This window comes from Cygnus olor, chromosome 16 (genome assembly GCF_009769625.2).
Source record: "Cygnus olor isolate bCygOlo1 chromosome 16, bCygOlo1.pri.v2, whole genome shotgun sequence".
Lineage (NCBI taxonomy): Eukaryota > Metazoa > Chordata > Aves > Anseriformes > Anatidae > Cygnus > Cygnus olor.
In genome coordinates this window covers 4380352-4397260 of record NC_049184.1, presented here as the reverse complement: position 1 = coordinate 4397260, position 16909 = coordinate 4380352, and the positions used below count along the sequence as shown (strand labels likewise).

Below are 16909 nucleotides of genomic sequence, written 5' to 3'. Positions count from 1 at the left end.
ATAGTTACAAAAATGTTTGCTGGCAGGCTTGCTTCACTTCCAGCAGCCTTTGCTTTATGCCCAAGGACTGGAATAGCATACAGCTCCTCTCCTGAAATAGCCACGGTGAAACATGCCTAAGGTGTTTTAGCAGTGATGCCGAGGAGGAATTGCTAAAATGTTTTTCATCTCGACAGTGAGTGGCCTCTGTTGTGTATATACCCTGCAATTAAATGGGAAAGGGGAGACCTTGGATGAAGTCTGCATCCTCAGACCTAAGGCATGGCCACACATCCCTATGAACAGTTCTTTGCTTTGGCTACTTAGGAATTCAGATAAAGTTTTCTGATGAAGAGCTTCAACTGGCTGAACAGAAACACAAGCATTACAGTGCTGAAGAACCACTGCTTGGCAGCTCCTTCCCCTTCTCCAGGAACACAGGCTTCTGAAAGAACAAGATTTTGATATGGTAATATTTAGTATCATTAAAATATAATGCTTGTTTGTCCTTTATCAACAAGCTTGTTCATCTCTGAGGTTCCTGGGCTGTATCAGCTGTCCTTTGAGGCCATGAATGAGGGTGACTATTAAGACCAGTCAGAGCTAGCTAACCACACTCGCTTGGATCTCAAATATCTCTGCCTGTACCAAAAAAAAGGCCCTCATGGCGGAGACTGAGGCTGGGGAGGAGTGTTGGGGGAGTTGTGAAATGGCCTCCAGGAATACTTTCTGGTCTTGCTGCTGGGCTGCCAATCTGACTTCAGTGCTTTGCTCTTGGCTTGTCAAAGGCAGATCAAACCAAAGCACTGCTGTCACCTCTCTCACTTGATGCATCTCCCCCAAGGTTTGAAAAGAACAGCTTGGTTTTACAGAGAAGCAATAGGTGTGTAACTATAGAGAAAATTCCATTGGTGGAACTGGAGTTAGCACTGGGATAGACCAGGGCTGATAATTTGGGCCTCTGGGTTTGTAAATATTCTGGACTTTAAAGATTTGCCATCTGCGGTTATATCAAAGCAATGTGATGTCATTTGTTTCATCCTTTTACAAAGGTCACAATTGCCTTATTCCTCCCTCTATTTTTCCATGCTTGTCCAGCAGTGCTTGGGGTTAGGTCCCTCCTGGCATTCCAGAGCTCCTCTGCCAATCTGCGGAGCCGAGGCCAGTGCCAGCAGCAGGGAGCAAATCCTGTGCTGGAGCTGCTGGTCCTGTGCTGCTTCCAGCCCCAGTGCTCATCCCTGCTGCCTCTGCACAGGTGCTGTGCAGCACTGGGGGAATTTACGAGTTCTCACCAAGAGCAAAGGCCTTGAGCTGAGTGGCTGCTGTGAAGTACTGAGTTTGTCCCTGACCATCCTGAAGCTCAGGGAGTTCCTGAAGCTCACAGGCTTCTGTGTTGATCTGGACCAAGACGGGTCATGTGTATGTGGCTATCTGGCTGTAAAATGACTCAGAGGCAAATGACTTGGAAAAACATGGCAAAGGGTGATGCATGTATTCGTCTAGCCTCGAGTCCTGTGAGGATGAGTGGAGAGTGGACGGAGCTCCAGCCTGCCTTTACCTCCAAGGGGCAGAGCCTGGCTACTTCTGCTCTGCCCGTATCGGTGCTGGTGGGCAGAGCCTCAGCCACCCACATCAGCGCTGCACCAAATCTCACAGATTTCTGCCCATCTTGTGGGGAGGGATCCTTGATCTAAAAAAGTCCTACAAAAAGGCTTTTGGTGCTGATCTTTCTCACACGATAGCTTCCTGTCTGCTGCACCACATATCCTGGAAGACCAGAGTTCAGACTTCTCGCAAAACCGTTCGTTATAGTTTTCCCCAGCCTCCGCTGCTGAGAGGTGGTGTCTGTCACATGAAGACACAAGTAACTCATCCATTTGTGGCTACAGGAGACAAATCAAAAGCTTTTTCAAAGCACAGGTGGGCGCAGTCTGTGGAGCACCACGTTCACATGCCATTGCTGCTCCAGAGAAAACCTGCCGAGCATCAAGAGGTTGCTGCTTGGCTGACTTCATCTACCAGGCTGGGTTACCGGAACACAAAAAGGCTGCCTGTATGGGAAAGAAGGGTTTCCAGCATATTCGCTGTCTATTTATGCTGTGAATTTGCAAAGAGTGTGTAATCGGGGGATTACTTGAGGAAGATCTCCAGCTCCCCACTTCCTCCATACTCCCGGCACTGATACACCCAGTGACCCCCACGTCCCCTCGCTCCCCTGTCTGTCCCCGTCCCGGCAAAAGCCCCCAGGTGCTGTGGCAGGCTGGTGGCATTGCTGAGCGGGTGCCCGGCTGGCCGGAGGGAGCTAGGTGCAGGCGAGCAGCCAGGGAGCTCACCCCTTGTGGGGCCCAGTCCCTCGCTGCTCTGCTGGCAGGAGGTGGGTCGAGCAAATTGCTCCGGCTGGCAAAACAAATGTTTTGTGGGGAGCAGCGCGTTGTGCGGGTCTGGCTCGGTACAAAGTGATATCGATCCTGTGTTAAGGTATTCAAGAATGGCTGCAATGCAAAGAAATAAATGTCACACCCATAAATAAGAGTCAAAGTAATTTAAATTACCCCTGCAAGATAATTAGAAGCTATTGCCGTTCTAGACCTGTGTGATCTGTTTGCAATGTGTCACTTGGCAAGCAGAGTCCCTTTCTGCTCTATTTGTTCTTTTTGTAGCCGTTCAAGGGCCATAGCAGTCATAGTGGATAGAAATGAGAAAGATGCTTATAGCATCAACGGTACTTTCCTACAAAGCACCCTGAAAAAGCTCTTTCCTCATTCAATATCAATAATAATAATAAAAAAAAGCGCTAAAGATAGAAGGCAGAGAAACAATGCTTGAAGCTTTTAGGAGCAATCTTTCTAAACTTGCTATCCCATACTGCTTTCTGTTAATTAAAAAATTACCTTCCAAATTATTTCTGGTTTCCATTTGAGCTTGGCTTTTGCTTGCCTTTCAGCCTGCTTGAGTGCTGGCATCTGCTTTAGGAGGGGAGAGGTGCGGAGGGGTCAGTCCATGTGCTCCTTGCTGTCAGCACGTGTCCCTCTGCTTACCTGGGACCTTTCATCTCGCTCCCCTGCTGCATGTGCTCAGCATCTGACTGCTAACCAAATGTGCTTGACTACTGTCTACAAATAATGCCATTCCAAATATAAAATATTCTGTGACTCACAGTAATTAAAAAAAAAAAAAAAAAAGGAACCAAAAAAGTGGATTCTAATGAACTGGAAGCTTTCCTGGGAGGATGAAGAGATCTATCTGATTGCCATGAGCCAACTATAGAAAAAATAAATCCACAGAGGGAAGAAAAAGAAATCTCAATTATAATATAAAAGGCAGTGTGCTACATATTTTAGATAATAGATTTAAAATTCTTCTGTCAGGCTCAGTGATGGCAAAACAGCTGGGGCTGAGCATCAGCCACCCTGGAGCTGTAATCAGCAGGGTTAAAAGCAGAGATGTTTTTCTGACAGCTGTGTCGTGGGGCTGTGCTGCGATGTCCCCATTATGTTTGCTGGTGCTTGCTGAGCCCCCCTGCAAGGAGTCACAGCTGACGGGAGCTGCCAATTGCATCCCCCTTGCCTTGCTCTGTGCCCTTTACCAAAGCTAAGAATAATCTCTATTTATTTGCAGGCATTTGGCAGTCCAGGGCTATAAACCTGTTTTAAATTTATTTTGTGTACCTGTGTCTCTTAAAGGTTGGGGTAACGTTAAATTATTGCAGCTGCCCTTTCTGCTGCAGCCCTGGGTTAGCAGAGGGGACGTTTCTCCAGGGCTGTGCCTTCTCCGAAGGCAGGCTCCTCGTTGGCAGTGGAGGCTCAAGCCCGTATGGAAAGGCAGCTCAGGCTTTGTCACGTGGAGAAGGTTGTGTATGATGAGATAAGAAATGTTATTTTCCAGCTTATAGTCAAGTATTGCAAATAATTACAAACTTGAGCTCTATATTTATGTAGCTTAGTGATATTTTAACTCGTATTGATCAATGCTTGCCTCCAATCTAATGCATGAAAAATTCTATCAAGGATAATGCTTATTCGGTGTGAATCTCAGTTAGAAACAGATCCTCAGGTGCTGCATCCATGATGAGCCATTTTCAAGAGGGTATTATACATCTCTCAAAGACTTTCAGGAGGGAGGAGGAAAAAGTACTTTGAGACAAGGGAAAGCTGATTCAATAGCTGCACAGCAGAGAGGCAGGCTCATGGTGCAGCCTGTGCAGTACGAGCAGAGTGCTGCAGCGCGTTTACGCAATGCAAATGACTTAGATGCAATGGGGAGAAGAAGGAAGAGAAACAAAGGCCAGACCCAGTGAAGGGCAGTTAAAATGAGATGGATGAAGATCTCTGTGGGAATTTGGAAGGAAATCTGCAGAGCTGCACGTTGCTGCTGCTCCTTGCAGAGATGTTGGGGTCAGACTGACAGCCAGGGCAGGTAGCAGCAGTGCTGCTGTGTTCTGACAACGCGTGGTTTTGTGGCCTCTCCAGGACTGCCTAACAGACCTACCAGGCTGGGTGAGCCTCAGACATGTCTCCCCCATCAGGGACTTGCTCAGGCTTTCCCTACACACACAGGAAGCCCTCAGTTAACAAATTTTAGCCAAAAAAGCAACATCTGAAAGATGCTTTTCACCCTTCTCTAAAAAGTACAGCCAAAACACAGCACAGCTAGAACTGATTTGCTTTAAAAGCTCATGCTGGTTTGTCTACCTGTATCACACCGCGCAAGTCTCTCTGCTTAACTAGGAGCAACTTTTGCAAGGCAAAGCAGTAGAACATGCATCCAAATGCTAGGTGGCCCAAATGATGTGGCAGTGCCATGCGGAGCGGGGATGCAGCTGCATACAAAACACATGCAGGCATTCAGGGGAGTCAGTCCTGCTGCTGGGTTCCCACCCTCAGCCTTGCACAGCATACCCCTGGACACTGCGGACATCCCTGCAGAGCAAACCCAGTGACGAAACCTTCGAGTCTGGTTAATCATCCCTGTATGAAACCGTTTTGATTTTTCCCTGAATGCCCTTTGCTATTACAGGAGTTCATGACTAGGAGTGGGTGAGACTGAAGATATAATTAGAGGTGCATTCATCACTCCTGCTGGTAATTGTTTTCTAAGAACCCATAAAAAGAGAAATTATTGCCTTCTGAAGTGCTCCATAGTGCTGCAGGTATGAGCTGCAAGCGCTGTGAAATGGGTGGTCCCTGCCCCATGACGGACCCCACCGGCCCCCTGTGTCCCTGGGGGAGGTGGGGGCAAATCAGGGCTGCAAGAGCAAGACAAACAAAAAGCCATTGGGAGAGATTTATGGGGCTGGAAGGAAAACCCCTGCAGTCACCACAGCGCTCAGCATTGCCTTCTGAACTGCTGAAGCCTGCAACGTGCAGGGTGACAAAGCAACAGAAAAGGTAGAAAAGGAAACAAAAGAGTTTATTCAAGTTTGGGATTCAGCCTCCACTCTCCCTGTGACAGCCTGCATCAAAACAAATTTATGTTAAATAACTGACTGGAAATAATGTGTTTCTTGATCTGGGGTGGGGGTGGGGGGAGAGGTTTAAGAGTCTCCCTGTGAAAATGAGGCCAGCTGATCTGTGCCTTGGTTGTTTTTTCCACTAAATCAAAGTGGGTATAAGGCGCTGCTGGATCAGAATGGCACCACTGCTACCAGCTGCAGTGCCTCCCCTTGGCTCCCCGTGCTCCAACGTGCACTGATAGCCCTCTCATTGGGAAAAATGCCGGGGAGGAGCAGCCACATGGGGCAGTGAACACTTCTCAGTGATGGACTGGGACATGCAACTCATATGCTGCTTTTATAAAAGTTTACTTATACAGAGCTGAAATCAGTGCACTGGATTGCGCAGGATAGCGTGCTCCTGCTTGCTCTTCAAATATGTTACTTCTTCTGAAAAATGCGTGCCAGCATTTTAGGAGCCTTTTAATGGGCTGTGCATTGCATAATGCATATTATCGTACCCTGCAAAATAACTTTATTGTGGTATTCCAGCACGTGTCATCAGAAGGGGCTTGCTGCATCCCTGTAAATGCTGAGTTTTGCACTTGGTGTATGTGCTGAATAGAAAAATCCATTCCTCCGTGAGCTTTCCTTATTAGTAAACGCTAATAAGCTATTGAGCATCATTTAGTGCAACCGTCAAGAAACCTGTCCATAATAACAGCGCCTTATTGAGCCCCCGGCACGCCGCTAACAGCCCAGTGCTGTGCAGCAGTAGATGGTGCTCGTGCTTTGCGTTAGCTGCCTGCAGCCGCAGCATCAGCAGACGGTCGCTGTTCAGCCTGTCCCTAGCGAGACAGTCCTTCTGGATGCAACACTGGAGATGCCCAAGCATTTTATGGGCTGTGCTGAGCCTCCCGATGGCTGCAGCACCCAAATGCCCATGTAGATGGTCCACCACTGTGTCTTTCAAGAAGGTGCTGAGGCTAAACATGCAATGTAGGCAACAAAGCAGCTTTTCCAGGGCTTCTGGCAGCCCCAGAAAGCTCCACCTCGGGGAAAGGGCCCTCTGCAAAAGAAAGCTAGAACCTCAAGAAAATGCATCATGGGTGCAGTGTCCTGCACGTGGTGTGTCCCTGCATTGCAGCCCGCTTTAATGTTTTTTGGTCCCCTCTTCGTAGAAAGTGGTACATGAATTGGCTTTGGAGCAGGGCTGGGAAGTTTGAGAGAATTTGGTAAGGCTTTAAAAAAACAAATGTGCTGCAGAAGGCTTGGGTGCCCAGCACTCCCATCAACATCTTTTCAGTTCAAAAGTACTTCTAATCTAAATGTGCTCTGTGAGTGAGTTACTGATTTATATGAACTACATGCGCACACTGTTGTCCATGGATGAGCACCACTGGTTTAAGATTATATATAATCTACAAAGAATATTTCTGCTTAAGCAAGCAGTGCTCCATCATAAAAGAGAGTAGCTGTGTGTGGATGTAAAGGAGAGCAGCGATGGTTATATGTGTGCAGATGTATGCATGTATATGTGCCTGCATGCATATGAGGCACAAGTGGTGTCTTTTAAATCCACCCTGTTGCCTGGACATTAAAAGGCTTAAAAAAAAGAAAGAAGAAAATGAATGCTTCTGCAGTTTCATCTGCACTAATTGAATTTCTGTCCATAGCGTTTACAGACTTTAAGAGGAGCCCGCATAATTACCTTTTCTCTTGATTTTTTTTCTCCTCTCTGTTTAAAACTCATTGTATTGTGTCATTTTATAGGCGCCAGGAATAAATCTTTTGTCAGCTCTATTGCATTATTATGCAAAGTACACAAAAAGTGTAGGAATAAAACAGCCCAAGAGAAGCCGAGTGCTGCTCCTTTCAGCCCTCCATTCTGCCCCAGCAGCAAGCCTCCAAGTTTGCTAACACAACCTTTTTCTCAGAGAAACTTCCTCACCCTCGGCCATTGATTGCAAAGAGTTCACTTGACCATGCTAATGCCTGCTACGAGGAAGTGTATTTACTGCAAGAAGAAAGACTTGATGAAGGAGCCATCCATTACCTCCACAGAATTGATCCCGGGGGGGGTGAAGGAGCTGCTGAAGATTTCTTGGCAGCATTAGAGGGGTCAGTCTGAGGCAGCTCCCTTCTCCCTAGGAATGCAGAAGCGTCCCAGGAACTGTTTTAGGACAAAAACAACAACAGAAACAACCAAAAAAACATTGATGCTCCACAGCATTCTGAAGGACAAAGCTCAGGAGGTATGTGGGAAGCTGTCAGCTCCGTCAGGTGGTCTCCATGGGCTTTGATTGATTTGAGGAGCTTGATGTAGGAAGAGGGACCTTAACTTGGGGCTGACCCTGCCTCGTTGTGCCACCGCTGGCATCTTCCAGCTGACTGCAAAGCTCCAGGGAAGAACTCATTTAAACACATTAGTGGGTGCTTTAACTTCTCTCTGAGGCTCGTTAGTATTGCTGGAACGGAGCTCTGCTCCCACAATGTATCAGCAAAATGGAATTAAGCAACTTAATTAGGCTGGGTTAAACACAAAGAGGGATGTAAGGGGGGGGGGATGTGAGGCTGGGAAAGCTCACCCACCACGCTTGGCTGCTGGGAATTTCCTCTGCTGGAGGATGTCTGCTCATGATTTGGGTTTTGGGTTACCCTCCCATGACACTGCAGAGAGTGAGACCCATGGGGCAAGAATGTACAGGCGTTCCTGTCACCCATTTCCCTCCCTGTTCCTGCTTCACCTTGTGTAAATAACAGCCCTTTACTTTGGAGAAGAAAAGCACAGAGACTGGCTGTGCTGGTGGAACGATGAAAAAATCAAGAGAGAAGATTCAGAAGAGGGCCAACGGTAAACTTATTTTTTCTTGGGGGATGATTCTATGGTCACTTGGGAAGCTGTCTGCAGGGCACCACCCCAAAATTTATCCACTCTCACCTAGCTACCATTGTCATTACTTTCTGAGTTGATAGCATGGAGATTTCAATATGGTGGGAGCAACCCATCGTCCCCGTGCCAAACTGAAAAGTCTGAATTACTTGATTCCTCATTAATTATTTACTGAAGAACAGCTTCAGACAGAAGGTTGAGCGCCCTGCACGCATCTCCCAGAGCCATCTGCTGGCATGGGCCGGCATGGAGCACCTCTATGGCGGACCCCAGGCACCACCATCAGATCCTGCTCAGGGCTGGGTCTGAGCAGCGGGGCTGAGGTCCTGGCAGCCTGGTGGTGTGCAGCGGCCTACATCCGCACCGCAGCGCCCTGGGAAAGGCAGGGGGCTGCTGAGGTAAGCGCCCAGCACGATTTCTTGGACAAATTTGGTGTTTCTGGAAGTTGAGGTGGAGACAGGCGTTGTGGGAGATGGTGGCTGGCCGTGTGGGGAGTGTGGTGCTTGGTGGAGGGTAGTCCTCATTTGGTGTGGGCTGGGTACCACAGAGACCCCCCTGTGCTGCTTCTGCTGCCTCCCGTCTGCAGAGCTGGAGAAACAAACAAACAAAAAAACAAAAAAACCACCGAAGTCCTGACTTTCATAGAATTACAGAATGGCTTCGGCTGGAAGGGACCTCAAAGCCCACCCAGCTCCAACCCCCTGCTGCCATGGGCAGGGACACCACCCACTGCATCAGGTTGGCCAAGGCCCCGTCCAGCCTGGCCCTGAACACCCCCAGGGATGGGGCACCCACAGCCTCTCTGGGCAGCCTGTGCCAGGGCCTCACCGCCCTCTGAGGGAAGAATTTCCTCCTAACCTCTAACCTAAATCTCCTCTCCTTTAGTTTAAAACCGTTTCCCCTCGTCCTGTCAATATCTGATTGAGCAAAGAGATGCTCCCCATCTTTTTTACAAGTCCCCCTAAGGAAACGAACGAATTTAGCCGCGGGGCATTCCTTCAGCTCTGTGCCCTCACACACAAGCCACCCCCCAACCGCCCCCCCGGGCCGAGCCGGGCACGCTCCGGGGGAGCGCGGGACAGCGCCGGGCCGGCAGCTATCGCGAGAGCGGCTGACGGCATGGGGACGGGGCCAGGGGCGGCGGCACCGCCCCCTGCCCGCGGCAGCCCCTGTGAGGAGCCGGGGGGGTCTCGGGGGGGAGCCCCTGTGCCATGGAGCCGGGCCGGGGGCGCTGGGCCTGGGGCAGAGAAGGCCCCGGGAGAGCTCCCAGCGCCTGCCCGGGCCTGAGGGGCTGCAGGAGAGAGGGGAGGGTCCCTGCCAGGGGGTAGGGACAGGACGGGGGTGGTGGCGTTAAACTGGAAGAGGGCAGGCTCAGGTTAGATGTAAGGAGGAAATCCTTCCCGCTGAGGGCGGCGAGGCCCTGCCCAGGCTGCCCCGGGAGCTGGGGGTGCCCCATCCCTGGGGGTGCCCAAGGCCAGGCTGGGTGGGGCTGGGGGCAGCCTGGGCTGGGGGCAGGGGGTGGCCCTGGGTGGGCCTTAAGGTCCCTTCCCACCCAAGCCGTTCTGTGGTTCCATATCACACGAAGTGCCAATGAAACCGGACCGATCGCCCTTTCTCGTGATGGGAACACCCGTCTCGCCGTGCCTTTTCTTCTCCCTTTCTGTACAGCCGGTTGCAGCTCTTAAATCTGCTTCCAGGCTGCTGCTTGAGAACAGCGATGGGAAGGGGCTCGAGTATTGCTGCACAAACAGATTTCTGTTTGCATAGCTGTTGGGGAATGGCTGCGCCAGGATGCGCAGAAACAACTATTTATGAATTATTTACATTTCTTTAGTTGCTGCTCATCGTTTGTTATTCCTCTGTTTAAACAGTTTGTCCTCTGTTCCAGGAGCAGAAGGAAAGCCAAAATGACTTCAGTGACAGCTCAGATATCCCACAGAATGACTAGTAAGTAGTCAAAGTAAACAACTTAGGAAGAAAATGCAGCTGGGAAAATTATTCATGTGATCCGCACAGCAGATTGGTCAGAAAGAGGACTTTCTGTTCTGCAGAAAAACTTTGAGTTTAAAAAACAAAGAAGAGAAAAATTGTTTACCTTTCCGACAGAATGAAAGTGTTACAAAAAACGTTAGTGATATAATTGTGGTTCTTTCTTTCTAAAATGTGAGAACATCAGAATCACACAGGAAATGAAGAAAAAAAAAAAGGATTAAGTGAGTTAAATAGGTGATGTGATGTGTTTTTTTTATTTTCCTTATCAGAATGAGAGAGAAGTGCTTTATTTTGACTTTTTCCCATCAAAAATTATGTGGAAATCAGTGGTTTGCTGTGCAACATTTGGATGAAAATGAAATACACATTTGCTAATGAAACATCACTACAGCGACAGCTCTAGTGCTTTGTTTCAAGTTACAGGTCTAATCCTGACACTGATTTCCCCAGAAAGTCTGTCCAGTTAAGTGGAGCTTCTCTGGACATGCACAGGGCTCTACCACCTCAGAGATAACTCACAGAGGCTTCCTGTGCTGGGAAGGGTCTGTGCTCATCGCTAATTTATTCACCATGAATAATTCAACCACTTCTTGTCATTGCTTTGCCACACATGTTTCTGCCATAGCCTGCATTTGATTTTATCATGAAAACCTCAAAACTGGAGACAGAAAGAATGTAAGACGTTTTCCCAGCCCCCCAGACAGAGATGCTCCTCACATTGTGCTGGTGGGATGGAGTGGAGAAGGCAAACATGGGATGTAGAGAGCTACAGCATTATTAGTTTTGAATATTTGTATTTTAGTTACAGTGTTAGGCACAAAAAATAATACCTGGTTTCTAAGCATAGGTGAGATACAGAAAAAATTGCATTTTTAAGTAAACAAAAAAAATGCAGAGAAAAATCAGTTCTTCCTCTGTCTAGCTTAAATATGAAAACATACTGTAGGATTTATTTTCCAGGTGAATTCTTGTTGTTTTAACTATAAATAAGCCTAGCTCCATCGATCTCAATGGCGTGATGCTGATTGACACCTACTGAGGATACATGCAGAAGTATTTTTCCTAATGAGCTCCTTCTGAGCCCACGATTGCCAATTGATGTGGCAATTACATATTAATGTGTGCGACTGTGCACAATCAAACTGGGCTAGAAGGGATGTAACCTTTTGTTTCTTTAAATTAATAAAATATTTATTGCAATCAACTCATATCTCCCAATTTGTTGCCAATTAACTAAAGTGTTTGGCGTGCAGCTGTTTGAGGCTGCGGCACCAGAGCTGCACTCAAGGAACAAATCGGAGGCTTCTTACGCTGAGTTTCTCTCTTTTCCTTCTTTCCAGGTAGGAGCAGAACAGCAGGAGCTGGAATACGGTGAGGACTTTCCCCTCCAGGGAAAGCCATTTCCAGTCATCAAAAGGAGTTGAAGGTAGCAGACGGCCAACACACCCACCATCAAGGCAAACTTCTGTTGGTGAAGACCAGAGATTTTGGTCTGTAAGTGGGATTTGTTAAATCTCTTTTTTTTTTTTTTTTTTTTTTTTTAGGAATATTGACTTAAATGGGCAGAAGGTGGAGAGGGTTGCAATGCAGAGTGAGACCAAGTTTTGAAATGCGTTTGTCATGGAAATACAAATCTTGTTTTTTAGCTGGCCTGGTTAATGGAATAAATTACTCCAATTTTATGGAACCCCAGTATTATGGGACTTAAAGTCATGGTAGCACTTACATATATTTATACAGCAGCTGAGAAAGGACAGGGAAAGTACTAGAGATGTTATCTTGGAGTGGTAAAGTACCTTCAGAGCTGCCCTAGGCTGCACCAGTGTTGCTGGAAAGGTGACTTGGCTGCTTGGAAGGCAAGCAGAGGCTTTAGTGGTGATGTGGCAGCTCTGGAAGTCAGTGACAACAGGTTTGGCTTGAGTATGAGTATTTAGTGAACATCCACCCCTGTCCAATGCTCTCCTCCTGGTCCTTTCTGAGCGTGCCTTGCCCCTGAGACTCAGCAGGAACAGCATGGCTGATGTGCAAGCCCAAAAAAACCCCAAAGCCCAAGTTCTTCCACTGCCCCAGTTCTCACTTGTGTCCCATAGAAGTCTGTTACTTAAATTATGTTCACAGCCTTAATGCTTTGATGGCTCCTTTTTGGAGCATTTTTCCTCTCACTTGTTTGTTTTTAATTTAAACTAACGAGGTATTTCTGCATTCCTTCCTCTGCGTCAGAGAGCTGGAGAGATTCATTAGAACTCCTGTGAATTCTGGAAATGAGTTTTTAAAATCTTTACTTGGGACATTTCAGATGTGCACACGCCTGCTGGAGGAAGAGCCAGACCCCTTTTTTTTTTTTTTTTAAAACAATTTTTGTTCAGCTTGTTCAAAGTCTGTGATGAGGGACTGTCTCTTCATAAAATCTGTCTAATGGGATCTTTGATCTCCGTTAGGAACTGGAGCTAAACGAGGAGAGAATCAGCATCAGTAGCGTATTTCATCCCAGCTTCACAGCTCTGATGCAGGAATGGTGATTCACCCCGCAGCCAGGCCAGTTCTTTCAGTGAGCCTGCCATTCATGTGAACTAGGTCTAGTGCACGCTACCATTGCTCACGTAATTATTAATAAACTGAATGTCTGCATCTAGAATAAAAGCAAATCACGTCTTATTTTCCAAGAATGGCTAGGCAGAACAAAGCTAACTTTGTTCTAGCTAGATAACAATAATAATAAAAAATAATAGATAATAAAAGCAGCCTAGCGCCAGCAGGGTGACTGTTCAGCGTGGACTCACACCAGCAGAGTGTGAAGAGCCGGGGGACGTGTGAGGTGTCAGCACTGCCACTGCTTCTTGGCTTGCACCCTTGATGAGCTGCCTTGAGCTGAGTTGCAGACTCGGGTCTGTTTGGAGCTATTCAAGTGTTCCCTTGGAAAAAGAGCATGGGAAGAGGCATGAAGGCTAAGGGACTGGAGGAGGACAGAGATTCTTGTAAATCTTCCCTCCTTTGCTTACGGTAATCCCATTTCATCAGCCCTCTGCTTCCGATGTGATAGAGCCTTCCTTTTTTTATATGAAATTAGCACTTCATAACCTCTATACGGAAATGGGGCATCGTTTAAATACAGTCAGTGCAGAAGTTTTGACTGATTACTGGATCAGAGCCAAGGAAACTTAATGATCAGATATGGATGGCTATGCAGCACTAAGCGCCAGGGAAACCATCCCTCTGGAGCTGTAAACAGGGCAAATATGATAAAAGACAGCAACCACAGAATTCCTTTTTGCCAATTTTCAAAGGCACTTTTCAAGAGTAGAAAAGTACCTGCAGTGGTCTTTATTGCTTGCGTGATACGTCTCCCAGTAAATGCACTGAGAAACGTGGTACAAGTATCTAATGTTCAGCCAGCTACCGCTAGGTGTGTGCTTTTACAGGCCGTTGCCATAGAAAGTAGAAGAAAGTTTGTTTTTGTTTTTGTTTTTTTTTTTCATCTAGGTGTAAAAATAAGTAAATCTGGCACAAGCTATGGTAGAAGAGAAGGAGCTGGTGGTTTCTTTAAGGATAGAAAGAAGTAGCATATAAAATAAACAGTCCCTTGCAAACATGGTATTGCAGCAGATACTTGCTGCTTTGCTCCGTCAGGGTGCAACCCTTTGTATACTTCCCACTGCAACATTATTTCTGATGAATTATTAAGGTAGGAAAGATATTTTACTCTCCCAACCAGCTCAGGCAAATCATTAAGTGCATCAAACCCTCTACTATTATATCGAACCTGAAAACATTTTAAAAAATGAGAGAGGCATGTCTGCTTTTAACACAGATTTTATCCTTTTTACATTTTTCCCAAAAGCCCTCTCTGGACTTGGGGAATTTTCTTCATTGTTCATGGGGCTTTGTTTTTTTGTTTTTTGTTTTTTTTTTTTCTTTTTAAGACAATGTTGAATTATTGAAAAACACTAAAATATTTATTTTCTGATCAATAATACATTGGATGCTCTGCTACTTATTTTTATTATTGACAGAAGCAAGTTGGCCGCCTGAGATGAGAATACACTAAGATGAGGAAGATGCTGCTGTAATCAAGGCAACAGGGAACCAGATGCGCAGTGGCCACAGGCTGGGCTACGGACGTCCTTCCCCAGTAGTGAATATTCAGTCTCTTTGGAAAGAGGTGGTTCCTCTTCTGCGGAGGAAAGTCTCACAACACAGGGTATGTATGTCCTTACATCAGGCTATACATTACAGCTGAAACAGTCTCAGGGAGAGGCTATGATGGAGTGAAACACAAACTCCTGATGTGCGTCATTCCAAGAGTGGTTTTGGGAGATGGAGATGGAGTTGGAGATGTCCCTGCCAGCACATAGCGGCCAACCTTGCAGGTGGCACAGCTCAAGGGGCATCCATTTCACTGAACAAAACAGGTTTGTGTAGGGTTTCATGGTAGAATATGACCTGTATGTCTATGCAGTACAATCAGGTTCATATTAAAGATGTTTTATACATAACTGAACAGAAAGCATTAAAAAAAAAGAGATAAGGCAAATTAATCAAATCCTCGGAAAAATGTAAAACGCATAGAGACCAACTAATTGAAGAGTTATGCATCCTAAGATGATAAAGGGATTACCATATGGAGTCACTTATTTGTCTTGAGTTATTTCTGAGAAATTATAGGAGGAGGAAATGTATAGGAAAGGAGGAAATGTAAATACTATCCTACTCATCAGAAAAAGTATGACACAGTCAGCTACCATCCATCGAATTTCTAAATCTGAAATAAAAAAGGAGAAAAATATTCCTTTGACGGTGGGTTTATGCAGAAAAAAATAATAATCTTGAAGACAAATTCAATATCTTATTAAAATAGAGTTACAGTTACTAGCTGAAGGGAATGTGGTGGGCACAGTCTATTTGAATTTTAGAAAAGCATCTGATGCAATCTCTCATAAAATTTTAATCTTGAAATAAATTAAAACTGCCTTTGATATAAACACAGCAACATGGATCCATAACTGGCTAAAGAATCATAAAAATAAGAATGAAAAGTGGCATTTACATTGCACTGCAGGAAGTAGTGGTTCTTAATGCAACCCCGATAGGAATAATTGGCCTTATTTATTATCTCCCTAGCAATAGAGAATAGGAAGTGCACCGGCATGTTGCCAGACCAAACAGGAAGGCATATAATGGACACCAACATTGGGAGGAGGTAACAGAGTGTTTTTTCTGCCAGTGGTGGACTGTTACAGCAGGCAGACAAAGCGCTTTAAATTCATGGCTTTGCTTATGCAGAGGTAGCTTGGGCAGGCAGAGACTGGCGCTGCAGGCAGCTCTGCTGTTTTAAACCAACATGAATGCAGGAAAATGAAATGCTTGTCTTTCACAAACAGTAACGTATGTGGTATTCATGATATTTATACATTTAGTGGTGTTCTCCCTTAAATTGGTATTGCCTGCAAGAAGGAACTAGCGGTGACCCTTTAGGAGGCCCTGGGGGATGGGCCCAGTGTGGTGGCTCGGAGCTGGGCTGGATTTTGACCATCTGCTTTTGGGGAAAAGCTAAACTCTTCTCCCCTTTTGCTGAGTTCAAACCAGATAGGACTGGGGTTGCCAGTAACTTCCCTTATGAAGATGACATTTGGACCAAAGCGCACAAAGGTATTGGTGAGGTGTTTTATAATGCAGTACAGCAGTTCTGGGATTTGGGACTTGTTTTAAAGTTCCTTGCTCTAGTTAATCCATGTGCACAACAGAGGGGATCCCTTTCTAGTTTGTCTGGAGAAAAAAAAGGAAAAAAAAAAAAAAGAAAAATAAGAAATTCTGGGGAGAGCAAAAATTGAGCTGGAGAGTCCAGATGAGACAGAAGTGAGAAGCAGCTCCACACAGTGGTAATTGACTCTGAAGACACTATTCATCTGAATTACTCGGTTTGCAAGGATTGCCATCCTTTCCATCTTCACAGAGGAATTCAATATATTCAAGAGTAAAGCTGTGCAAAGAACTGATTTTTCTCTCTATTGCACAACCTGAATAAGGAAATGTAAAAGAAAATCATTCCACATCAACTTGAAGCAATTCATAAAATCCACTTAGTGAAATTAAAGTAAAAAATATTTCTCGTGAAATTAAAGACTTTCATTATGCAGCTTTTAATTCTTTTAAAATAAAATCAATGTCCTGCTGTTATATAGCTTAAAAGGCTTTGTTTAAAGACATCAAGAAAAAGTACCCTAGTTTAAATATTTTTTCCTAGCGATTTCTTTTTCCAAAACAATTTCTCAAATCAAAATATATTAGGAGAATCTTATCTTTTCTTCAATTTCAGTCTTTGTCTTTCTGATGGAATATGTTCCAAGGAAAGTCTTCCCCAACTCCAGCTGATTCTGGAGGCTCCCAGATGCTTCTTTCACTTTGTGCAGTGCAATGGCCGTGGGTAGGCACTACCTTCTCATTGCTATTTCTTAGTAAAAGCCCCAACAGCTTTAGTGTCAGAGAGGTGGCAGGGTCCCTGGGGTGGCTGATGGTGGCCCTGGTGCTCTCCACTTTTAATCACAGAGAAGACCTCCACTGTAGAAATTTTGGAGTCCAGCTCTACCTGTGGAAGTCAGCTTCAGATCATCTGGGGT

At 45.9% G+C, this 16909-nt stretch overlaps 1 protein-coding gene across 11 annotated transcripts in view; it reads left to right on the top strand.

Moving 5' to 3' along the window:
- The first annotated feature begins 9348 nt into the window (after positions 1-9348).
- The window catches only part of PTPRT (protein tyrosine phosphatase receptor type T), a 565545-nt gene continuing 557984 nt past the window's right edge, over positions 9349-16909 (top strand). For 6 of the 11 annotated variants that reach the window (XR_005824772.1, XM_040575469.1, XM_040575472.1 and 3 more), the window contains exons 1-4: positions 9349-9474; positions 10192-10250; positions 11636-11789; positions 14306-14493. The gene's annotated coding sequence lies outside the window, so the exon portion shown is untranslated. Of the gene's footprint in view, positions 9614-9645; positions 10251-11635; positions 11790-14305; positions 14494-16909 lie in introns of those variants that run through there. The other 5 variants (XM_040575474.1, XM_040575473.1, XM_040575465.1 and 2 more) reach the window with 4 other exon arrangements.